This window comes from Lycium ferocissimum, unplaced genomic scaffold (genome assembly GCF_029784015.1).
Source record: "Lycium ferocissimum isolate CSIRO_LF1 unplaced genomic scaffold, AGI_CSIRO_Lferr_CH_V1 ctg20232, whole genome shotgun sequence".
NCBI classification, from domain to species: Eukaryota; Viridiplantae; Streptophyta; class Magnoliopsida; order Solanales; family Solanaceae; genus Lycium; species Lycium ferocissimum.
The window spans coordinates 1-11,431 of NW_026718910.1; the positions used below are offsets into that span (position 1 = coordinate 1).

Genomic DNA, 11,431 nt, shown 5'->3' on the forward strand with positions numbered 1-11,431 from the left:
TATTATAATTGACTTGAAATAATTAGAAATGGCTTACCTTGGTGTTCTTGATGATGGAAGAGGGTAGGAGGTCGTTCTAGGGCTTAAAGGAATGAAAAATAATGATTTAAACTGATATGGACGAATATATAGTGTTCTGGAAAATTGGATTTACGTCGGCAAAAAAGGCCGTATTTTGAAATACATCGGTATTCCGTATGGACTTCACACTACGTCTCTTCGGATAAAATGGCCATAACTCTATGAACGGATGTGTTTGACCCCGTAATATCCGTTGGAAAGGTATTTCAAAGCTACACAACTTTCATCAAGACAGTTTTCTCAAATTCAAATATGTGTTGAAATACGGGCCGTATTTTGAAATACGATCCGTATTTAACAATGTAACATTCAAATGTCAAATTTCGAATGCTCGAAATCCTTGGTATCAGTTTACGTTTTGAAATACAGGGTATATTGAAATACGGTCCATATTCTTTAATGTAACATCAAATGTCAAAATTCGAGAATGTTCGGATATCCTTGGTACGATTTACGACTTGATTTGTGGCCGTATCTTTGAAATACGGTCCTTGTTCATGGCGTAAACCCCCATCTTACAACGAACAGGAAAATTCCAATTCTCACATCCTTTATCTGATTTTCTAAGTCTAGGATCATGATCAAAGCTTAAGTTAAAGATACGAGTTGTTACATCTCAGCAGTGGTGCGGTTAGTGATCTTAGAGACACGTCTACCAGGCAATCAATTAGAAGCACCATTACTCTCTTGGTTAGCAGCTCCCGCACGAGTTAATGCCATTTTTATGAAGCACGAATTAACGAACACGTCAGAGCAATCCTAAAGGAAGTTCAAGCTCTATAGCATAATCTAGAATAAAGAAGAATGAAAAACACTTATAAATGGCCTAGTAGTCTTTCGATCATGTAGGTGATTAGGCGGCACAAGGAAAACTCCACTAGACACAGCTCCATAAACACAAACACATCCTAGGACACATTTAAACCTAGGGTTTGATACTAAGCTTGTCACGCCCCAAAACCCACCCTAGATGTAACAGGCATCTGATGCTATGAACAACACTAGAAGCACCTTATAAAATCAATAACGTCAAATCTCTTTTGATGATCTTTCAATAGTTATATTAATATGTTATAAATAGCTAACTAACTCATGATCACCATCAAATAATAAAATTAGCAGAAGTTATAAAATGTAGCAACACCCAAAGAGTCAAACAATGACTTCAACAACTACCCACAACAACGACCCAAAGAAATAACGCCTATCTATGAAGCCTCTAAAATTATAAATAAAACATAATCTAACTTCGAGACGCAGCCCGAAAACTAGAATAATAACTAAGATAGGATGGTGCCCTACGAACAAGCATGTGAGCTCACCAAATAGTCCAGAAAGTAGCAAGCTCTCTCAATCCGCGCGCGTATCACTAACTACATCCTCAACGTTACCGAACACACCATCAAAAACAACAATGGTATGCCTGAGTACTGGGTACTCAGTGAGTGTCTCCGGGACAATTGTTAATATAACACATTAATATAATAAGGATCAGTAAAATGGTGTCAATAAAAGCAATTTAAATTCAGAGATAAAACAAATCACCAAACTTAGTAACACCATTAATGAAAATCATTAGAAGAAATAAATCAATTTCCGCTCATTATGTCGTTTATAATGTTTAAGTCTTTCAATCATGAATTCAAGATCATCAACAAGCCACTCATAGGCAACCAAAGTATAACACATGCCGATACAGGCCTAAATCAACATAACGAAGGGACAACTAATTAAGGTTCCCTAAATCGCATAAAAGCACCACATGAGGGTTATCAACCCCAATGATGACCCTTCCTCCCGAATAGGTAGGCATAGACCACACTGTGGTTGCGAATCCTTGGTGGCCACTCTTCCTCCTGAATGGCTAGGCTAACCCCACTAGGATCCATAGTGACTACCCTTCCTTCTGAGTATCTAGGCCAAACACAAACAATATAAATCATGGCAAAAGAGCCAAATCACAATCCTAGCATAGAAGCCGAATCACTCAAATCAGGGCTTGGGAGCTGAATCACAAGTCATATCATTATAGTCACATTATTCATTAAGGATTATGTTGATCATCATATTATGGGGGTACATCAATTAATTTCAGTTTTGGATACCGGGTTCACTTCTTTAAACAAGTTTCAAGTTCAACACAATCCATTATAGAGCACTCACATGAGATAGTCAAGCTTTTGAGTTATCAAGTTTCAACATCCCTTACGGGGTAATTCAAGTTCGAATAGTAAAGCTTTAGATCTCAATCTTCAATCATTATTTAGAGGAAAACAATCATGAGTACGTATATATAATATAGTAAAAACAAGGCTTAATGTAGGCTTGTCCCTCTCGCACACAAACCACAACCAAAGAGTTCATAAAAACCGTTTGAAAGAGTATGTTCAAAAAGAGACATATCTCAAATCCCGCTGAAATGGTACTAACAGAATTTTCAAGGTTCAATAATCACTTTACAATAGGTTAATAATGACAAAGTTCATAACATTAACCAAATTCGAAGAGTTCTCACCCTTATCGCAAAACTAGGGCTTTTTGTGCCCAAAAACGTGTTCTTGAATCCCCCATGAATCACCCATAGATTATAATTGCTCCTAACACCTTAATTTAGTCCCATCCTTCTCAATAATTTCAGTAATAATCATAGAACATACCCTTAAGAATTTTCCCAAAGTCTCCTTCCAACTTATACACTTTCTTCGGTTTTCTAGAATATATGGTTTGAAGGATGAACTAGTGTAAATTTGATGATAGATTAATATTGTAATGATGTGAATTGATCAATAACATACCTTATATGTTTTGGGGAAGCCTTAGGGTTGTTTTCTCTCAAAAGGTCATCCAAAACAAAGTGGGGAAAAGTTAAAACAAAGTTTTAAACTAAAATGGTTCGGAACCAACAAAACAGGGTCTCGCGCCAACCTTGCATTGCAAGGCCAGGGCAAGGGACCTCCCCTGTTCCACCCTTGTGTCACAAGTTGGGCACGCAAGGCCAAAAACTAGTCTGTAACACCAAAACTCACACCACCCTTCGACATAAGGGTGTCGCGACTGCTGACAGAGTTCAGTAAAATGGGCATAACTCCTAGCACAGAGCTCCGTTGAGCTGGGAAACCTACGTTGGAAAGAGATTTTAAATTCCTACAACTTTCATGAAGGAATTTTTCCCAAATCCCCAACAAATTTTCATGAAACTAGCTTAGAAGTTAGATCTACCAAAATTTAGACTAGTTTGAGAACTCTTACGAACTTCACTATTTGGTTTGACTTCAACACGACTGTGTATCACCCAAATTCATCTTGAATGGATTCATATAGCTAAAATATCATCTTAATACTAGTTTTACACATTCACACCTAACCCAAATTACGGGGTGTTACATGACCGGATTGATCCTTGTTGCAAGGTCGATTTGTGTCCACCTAGAGTTGACACTTGTGATTTGAATGATCATGCATTGTCAAGTGAAAGTGCTCATATAGTAGTAGATCCTATTGATGACCGAATTGATTCTTCTTGCAAGATCGATTTGTGTCCACCTAGTGTTGACACTTGTAAATTGAATGGTAGTACATTGTCATGTGGTCATCATGTTAGTAAATCTTATGAGCTTGACATGCTACCAAATAGTGTTGATATTTGTATTGATCAAATTATTTGTAATGACAATTCACTACTTGAGGAATCATGTGATGTTCTTAATGTGCCTCTAGTTAGTGATGATATTTATGAAGTTGGTTATTTGGATGAATGTGACACCACATCTTTGTTTGTTTCATGTCAAAATGAGTATCTTGATCTTGATTTAGTGTCATGTGATAAGACTCAATTGTGATGGTGATATGTGTCATTTGGATAGTCATGTAAATGAAAATGCATTAAAAAATGACATTGGTCTTTTTCAAAATGAAATGACATGCTTTGACTCCTTACTATTCATGGATTATTCTCTTGTAAAGGATAATGTCTTATCTGATGATGACATGACTATTGAAAGCGAAGTGCCTAGTGGAATGCATTGCAATGTTGAAAGTGTAGCCACTTTTGGGGGCTACATGATATTTGAAAATCCACTATGGAATGATGACGCTCTTCCCTATGATGAAGATCTTCTCTTGGGGAATGATGATACATTTAGGAGGAAGGAGTGTTTTGAAAAGGAAGGTGATACTTTTTTACAAATTGTTACTTCTTCCTGTGTGTTCAAAATCGTAGTATCATCGTAGATCTTGTTCTTGAACCTAATAGTGAGGCTACTTGTGAGGACACCATAGATGAAGTTGTCATGTGTGACACCTTTCTTTATTATCTTTTTCATATGATGACATTCATAATCTTAGGGTACATAGTCGTTACCTTGACCGTGATATGTGGGTTTCTTTCCCTTTTGACCCCGGTGAAGTTTTAAATTTGTGTGATTGGCGTCATTTCAAGATTGAGGATCATTTGTGTGTCATGCCAACTTGGTATCTTGAAATAATTGGTTCTTTTAGAATATCCTCATTTCTTGATCTTTGGAATAGCCAAGTCCTTCGTGCTCTACTTGAGAGCTTATTCTTCATGAAAATGGTTGATACTTGGCTATATCACAAATTTGTTCTTACTTGGCATGATGGTATGTTGGTCCACTCTAACACTAACCCTCATCCTTTGAGGACTTGGTTTTTGTTTGTCTTCTTTATGTTATTGCAAGGTTTAGATTCGAGGACAAATCATTTTCAAGAAGGGAGAATGATGCAAGCCGAGTTGCCTCAACGACATTTTGAGGACCGTCCTGGGGAGTCCAAGTGGGGATGATAGCATGGGATGTTACACCCCAAAAAATTTTGCGTTACCAAGACTATAGACGGCTTAGTATGAGCTCAAGGAAGAATAAAGTTATACAAGGATTAGGGATGAAGATTATATTATATGACATTTGGAGACAATATGGTGTAAATCAGTTAATATGTTACTTGATGAGTAGCCCTCGTAGCTATAAGTTAAGGTGGGATCCACATACCGGGGTTTTATAAAGGACATATGAAAAGTTATATGAGTAGTACATGGGAAGTTGAGCAAGTCTTAAGAAGGACCCTTAAGCCAAAGATAGGAAAAAGCCCTCCAAAAGGATGATTTAAGGATACGTTTTTGGATGATCTGACTTGAAGAAGCCAAAATCCCATTATAAGTTTGGAATTTGGAAACGAACCAAAAATGAAAGTTATATATAATTGAAATATATTTCCAATTATAGGTTGTGGGCTCTCACACAATATCGGGATCAAAAGTTATGAGCATTTTAAGATAGACTGTCCGAGCAGAGGATTTACTTTGCGAATGCGCCCTAAGGTGGCGCGAACGCGCAGAGCAAATTCTAGGTCGGTTTAGACCGACTCTAGAACGTTATATAAGAGTCTTTACCCCTCTTTTCAGCAACCAAACACCCTATAAGCCACCCCAAACTTCTGGAAACCCCCACCAACTTCTACATAACAATTTTGTGTCCAAACCAGCTTTAATCCCCGAATTCGGCCGGACATATAGTTACGATTGTAGAATCGTATAACGATGAGTTTTGGCTCAAGTTCAAGGAGGGAAGTGAAGATATAGCCATAATATTGGGAGTAAGGTATGAATCTCTTATTATTAATGTTAATTTCGGTTTGTTTATGGAGATAAAGTTTTTAAATAATCGTATAACAAGTTGGTTAGTTGAGGGACTTGGAAAACATTGTGTGTGATGTTTTATGGTACATAATGGTGTTGGTATTGTTGTTGTCTTGTTGGTTGTTGAATTATGATTTCAGGCTAGGCATATAAATAGGGGAATCTTTGCCCGAATTTCGGCAGACTTTAAGGAGGTTAAACTTGAAGGCTTAGGATAAGTACGTAACAATGGACCCAACCATAGTATGAATGGTCTTATATGTAGATCACGAGATCGGAAATAGGTGGGAAAGTCGAGACGTGAATTTTCAGGTATGTTAAGGCTAAACCCTTTCTTTCTAAAGGCATGATTCTTTTGTCATAAATCTTTGTGCCATATCCATAATATCCTTGCTTCCATAAATGCTGGAAGTCTATGAATCTTATGATCCTTACGATATTATTGAGCTTATTCATGATCTTGAGACTATTCTTTGTGATTGATCTCACCTCATAATACTTGTTCTTTCTAGGTGAGATATAGCGATGACGATTCTATTTCTAATGCTATCTAAGTTCATGGTTCTCGATACTCTCGTGACATTATCGAGTTCATCTTACGATGGTTGATCCCTCAATGAATGATATAGTGATAATGATAATGATAATGCTAGTGATGATATTGATTTCATTTAGGTATTTCTATGTATATGTATGTATGTATGCATTGCATCCCACTGATCAGTTGGGTATAATAACGAGTCCCGAAAGGGCCGTGTATGGTTAACAACGAGTCCCAAAAGGGCCGTGTATGGCTAACAACGAGTCCCAAAAGTGCCGTGTACGGATGACATCGAGTCCCGAAAGGGCCGTGTACAGATGACACCGAGTCCCGACAGGGTCGGGTACGGATATGACAGAAGTATGTATAGTAAATGTATGTGAGTGTATAGATGTGTATGAAATGTTTTTCCTATAGACAAGTTAATTTACGTGATAGAGTTTTGAGAAAGTGTACGAGGTATAATTACTCACCTTATCTTTTGCTATCTTTATTTTATATCATGTTACTATTCATGCCTTACATACTCAGTACATTGTTCGTACTGACGTCCCTTCTTATGGACGCTGCGTTCATGCCCATAAGTGCAAATAGACGAGATGAGGATCTTCCACCGCAGGCTGCCTTCGGGTAACAGTTACGTTTGGTGGCTCCACTTCTTCCCGGAGCATTGCCGAGCCTAAGTCTATATATATGTGTGGTTTTTGTTTAGGGTATGTCGGGGGCCCTATCCCGACTTGTATATTTCAGTCATGTTCATAGAGGCTTTGCAGACAGTTCCTGTGTATAGCTTAGTTATGTTGTATCGGTAGTATGCTGGCATCGTAACCCATTACACATACGTTTATGCATGATAATATGTTCATATTTAGTCCTTAGCCTTATTTTTATCATTCGAGACATGAAGGATGCGAGTTATAAGTTGGTTCGCTCGGTTCCCATAGAGTGTCGGGTGCCAGTCACGCCTTACCAAGGGTGGGGTGTGACAAATTGGTATCAGGCTTGGTTGTCCTAGGGTTGTCGGCAAGCCGTGTCTAGCAGAGTCTTGTTTATGGTGTGCAGTGCACCACACTTATAAACAGGAGGCTGCAAGGCATTTAGGAATGATTGACCTTATTTTCTCATCTTAGATCATGCGATAGAGCTATGTCATCAGGATTCCCTTTTTCTTAATTGTGCGTTATGATTTCAGCAATGCCTATGAAGAGAAAAGCCACAGCCGCCCAGAAGGGCAAGCCGGTAGTAGAAAAAAGAACAGAACGAGATCCGTCTGCAGATATAGAGAAAGGTGAGTCTCAGAATGAGGTTCCGTCTCGGACCTCTTACGCTCCACCCATTTCAGAAGGGCATAAAGGAGGCTTAGCTCCAGCTCCAGCAACCCTAGTTCCTCCACTAGATGCTTCGGGCCAACAAATGAGAGAGACCCATTCTGAGAATTTTATTGGGACCCATTAGAACTTCAACTTGTTTTAGGTTACATGATAAAGGCCACGCAACAGGATGGAAGCAATCATACCAGCATTAACGCACCGGATTTCATCAGCATTCCAAGGTTAAGCGTGCTTAGGCGAGAGTAGTACTACGATGGGTGACCCCCTGGGAAGTGTCTTTAAAAAGTCCTACGGATTCAGACATAAGAGAAGAATGAGGAACTAGAATAGCTTGAGGGAAATTAGAAACGTGTCAAACTCACGGTTGGAAATTCTAAATGATTACGGGAGATGAGGCGGACCAACTTGGCAAAAAGAGAGAAGACATATTATAGCTACAGCATTAGGATTGGGAAGACTTTGTAAGTAAGGTGTCAGTAAAGGTATATACGATATTTTATGTGTGGTTAACTAGTATGCGTGCCCCGATAATCAACGTTGCGATATGTTAAAGGTACGGATTGAACAGGGTATTGGAGTTCAAGTGACAAGTGCTATAGGGTAGGTTAACATTGTATTCTCTAAAGATCGAGTTGGATGAACGATGCGGTAACACCAAAGAAAATAAGAAGTGGGTATACAAGAGAAAGAAGATTAGGATGCCACGAGAAATGAGAAGTGTGAGCAAGGGAAGCATGTTGCTAAAACGGGCCAAGTCAAGCTTCCGAAAAAGAAAAACTAGGACGACGGTAACAGCAAAGAACCAGTTACGTTTGGTGGCTCATTTTTCTGCGGAGCATTGCCTAGCCTAAGTATATATATATATATATATATATATATATATATATATATATATATATATATATATATATATATATATATATATATATATATGTGTGGTTTTTGTTTAGGGTATGTCGGGGGCCCTATCCCGACTTGTATATTTCAGTCGTGTTCATAGAGGTTTTGCAGACAGTTCCTGTGTATAGCTTAGTTATGCTGTGTCGGTAGTATGTTGGCATCGTAGCCCATTGTACATACGTTTATGCATGATAAGATGTTCATATTTAGCCCATGGCCTTATTTTTACCATTCGAGGCATGAAGGATGCGAGTTATAAGTTGGTTCGCTCGGTTCCCGTAGGGTGCGGGTGCCAGTCACGCCTTGCCAAGGGTGGGATGTGACATAGGAGGACGGATTGGAGATGGATGAACAGCGAAGTGGAAAAATGAGTGAAGGGTGGCTATGATTACAACAGAGGCTACTTCATAAATTCAAGACTTTCATCTTTTCTTAAGGAAGACTAGCCAAACAAGGCCCTTACTTCATTAAGGGCAGTTATGTAATGGCGTAGTTGTCTTCCTTAGTTTTCTAGAGTTAATTCCCTAGATTATCACCCAAGTTTGGGAACTTGCCTTCAAATATCATCTTTGTTTCTTTTAGGACAACAAATTCACTCAACTATCACTATTTTTGTCACGACCCAATTTAGGATCGCATGGGCACCTACCTTTCCCTCCTCGATAGGCGAACCCTCAATCAATAACACAGTAATCAAGTAAAGACAATTGAATATTCCAATAACTAAATACGATTAATAGCGGAGATCAATTACCTAATGAACTCCAATATTGAAAGTATTTACAACTGGCGATTAAATAAATAAAGACTCTTTTCAAGTTCTCGCGACCTGGTCTAGACTAGTACAAGAGTGACTAAATGATACGGGTTACAAAAACACTATAAGACCCAACCACCATCCTGGAGGAGGCCTTCAGATTAGGCATCGCGCATCTCCGAACATGTTGCAATCAATCACCTGAAACACTCTACACCCAAAAAGGGTGTAGCAAGAGCAACGATACGAGTCCGGTCAGCGGGTGCGAGTAAGTATCGTAGGCCGACAATGGTTAGAAGCACGTATCAGTAAAAGAAGTCACAAAAAAACATGATCAGCAACTAAATCAAGTCTTACGTCTATTTACTGCACAATATGACACCAAGACTGTTGACTCATTCACCTTCCGTAAATAACCACAAGCCGGATCCACAACAATATCACGACAATCATATATCATTATTACCATTCGTGTTTAGTCTAGGAGTAGACTCTTCACAATGATATCTTTAGTCTACATCCTTTAGAGGCCAAACATACAACTGATCCTACGAACGATCCACAAGACAAGCCAACAAGTAAAAGTCACAGATAATAGAAGACAAGTATACATCATCGCCAAAGTAGCATCTAATTCCAATAGTGCCAAGTCTCAATATATCAATCCGAATCCAACATCACAAGTAAACACCAAATCATCTCAAACAAGCCATAATGCAATGCAATGCAATGATGTATGAATGCAATACAATGCAATGTCATGCCAATGTTGTGTACACATGTACTCCAGACGGAAATATCGACATGTCGGTAGCACAACCCAGTGTGACTCGCGAAGTCTAAGTGTCACCTATCCCGGATCTTTTCCCAATATTCGACGACACCCGGATCTTTGCCCACGGAGGGTTCTCACTGGTAACACTCTGGGGGACCCGTGTAGTCCATGCACTCACTCAATCAACAATTTCGAAACCAACATCGGATATCGGCCATCTCACAACACTCAAGTAAAACCGAGCCCAGCTCATCAAAGTGTTCCATCAAGTATCATCAGCATATCAACAGTGTATCATGAAAATGAGAGTGCAGTCAATGCATGTATCAACATCAATAATCATGCTCAATATCACAAGTACCAACAATGCTAAGCCAACAATATATTCGAATCACAACACCAACAATGGGCGCACCAATAATATATTCGAATTACAAAGCTAATAATGGGTGCGCCAACAATATATCAAAGTCACTAATACCAGCATGGGTATGCCAACACTATCATTAATATCAACAAAAGTCATACGGAATTCTATCCACATATCAAAATCGAATTAAGGTACCACCATAACACAAACAAGTTGTAACAATAATTCTCAATACCAATTACTCACTCGTGGCATCAAGCCAACACAATAGATCAAATCAGTCGCAATACAATATTACCGCTCTTCCTTTATTAGCCTATTAGCTTAGTACAAGTAAATTCACCTCCTACTCACAAAGCATTCATTCCTACTAAGTCTAGAACTCAATCGTAACCGTTGGTACATTTTATCCTTTCATTTATCCACTAGATTCACTATTAATAGCATAACAAACTTAATCACATATTGCGGAAATTCTCATCGTTAGACACGAAAATAGGTATCACCCACTACTCCCAAGTCACATATAATCACCGATACTCACGAAAACCAAATCAAGCATCCCTAAAGAAGAGGCACAAGCTCCGAACATACAAATCACATAGCAATACCATCCTGGGATCCCATACCAAATCTCCAATTCCTATACATGCATTCTCCGTTCCTTCTAATACATGAATATAGGAAACTTAGAGTCTACAGAAAGGGAAGCCATAACCTACCCGGCGGTTCCTCGAACGGGTGCCACGAACCCACATCTTGTTTCGTCTTTCGAAGCGTCTCCAAACAATCAAACTCTATCACATATGAATTCTATGTAAGAAACCATGAATAATGATAACCATAATGACTATATTCAATTCGGGTCAAAAACCCACTCTTTAATTTAGGAAAACGGGACTCAAGGGCAAAACGGAAATTTTATGACCAAAATACCAAATTCAATATCAAAGGGTCAAAACCCATTACTTAAATCATAGGAATACTCAATTAATTCTCAACTCATCATTAATGTGAAAACCC

General features: G+C 38.7%; 1 long non-coding RNA gene across 1 annotated transcript; it reads left to right on the top strand.

The window, feature by feature from the left end:
• The first annotated feature begins 4,814 nt into the window (after positions 1-4,814).
• Positions 4,815-9,087, top strand: LOC132043036 (uncharacterized). The gene is made up of 2 exons (XR_009411646.1): positions 4,815-4,893; positions 8,838-9,087. It is a non-coding gene; the product is annotated as an uncharacterized LOC132043036 (long non-coding RNA).
• Positions 9,088-11,431: the final 2,344 nt, after the last annotated feature.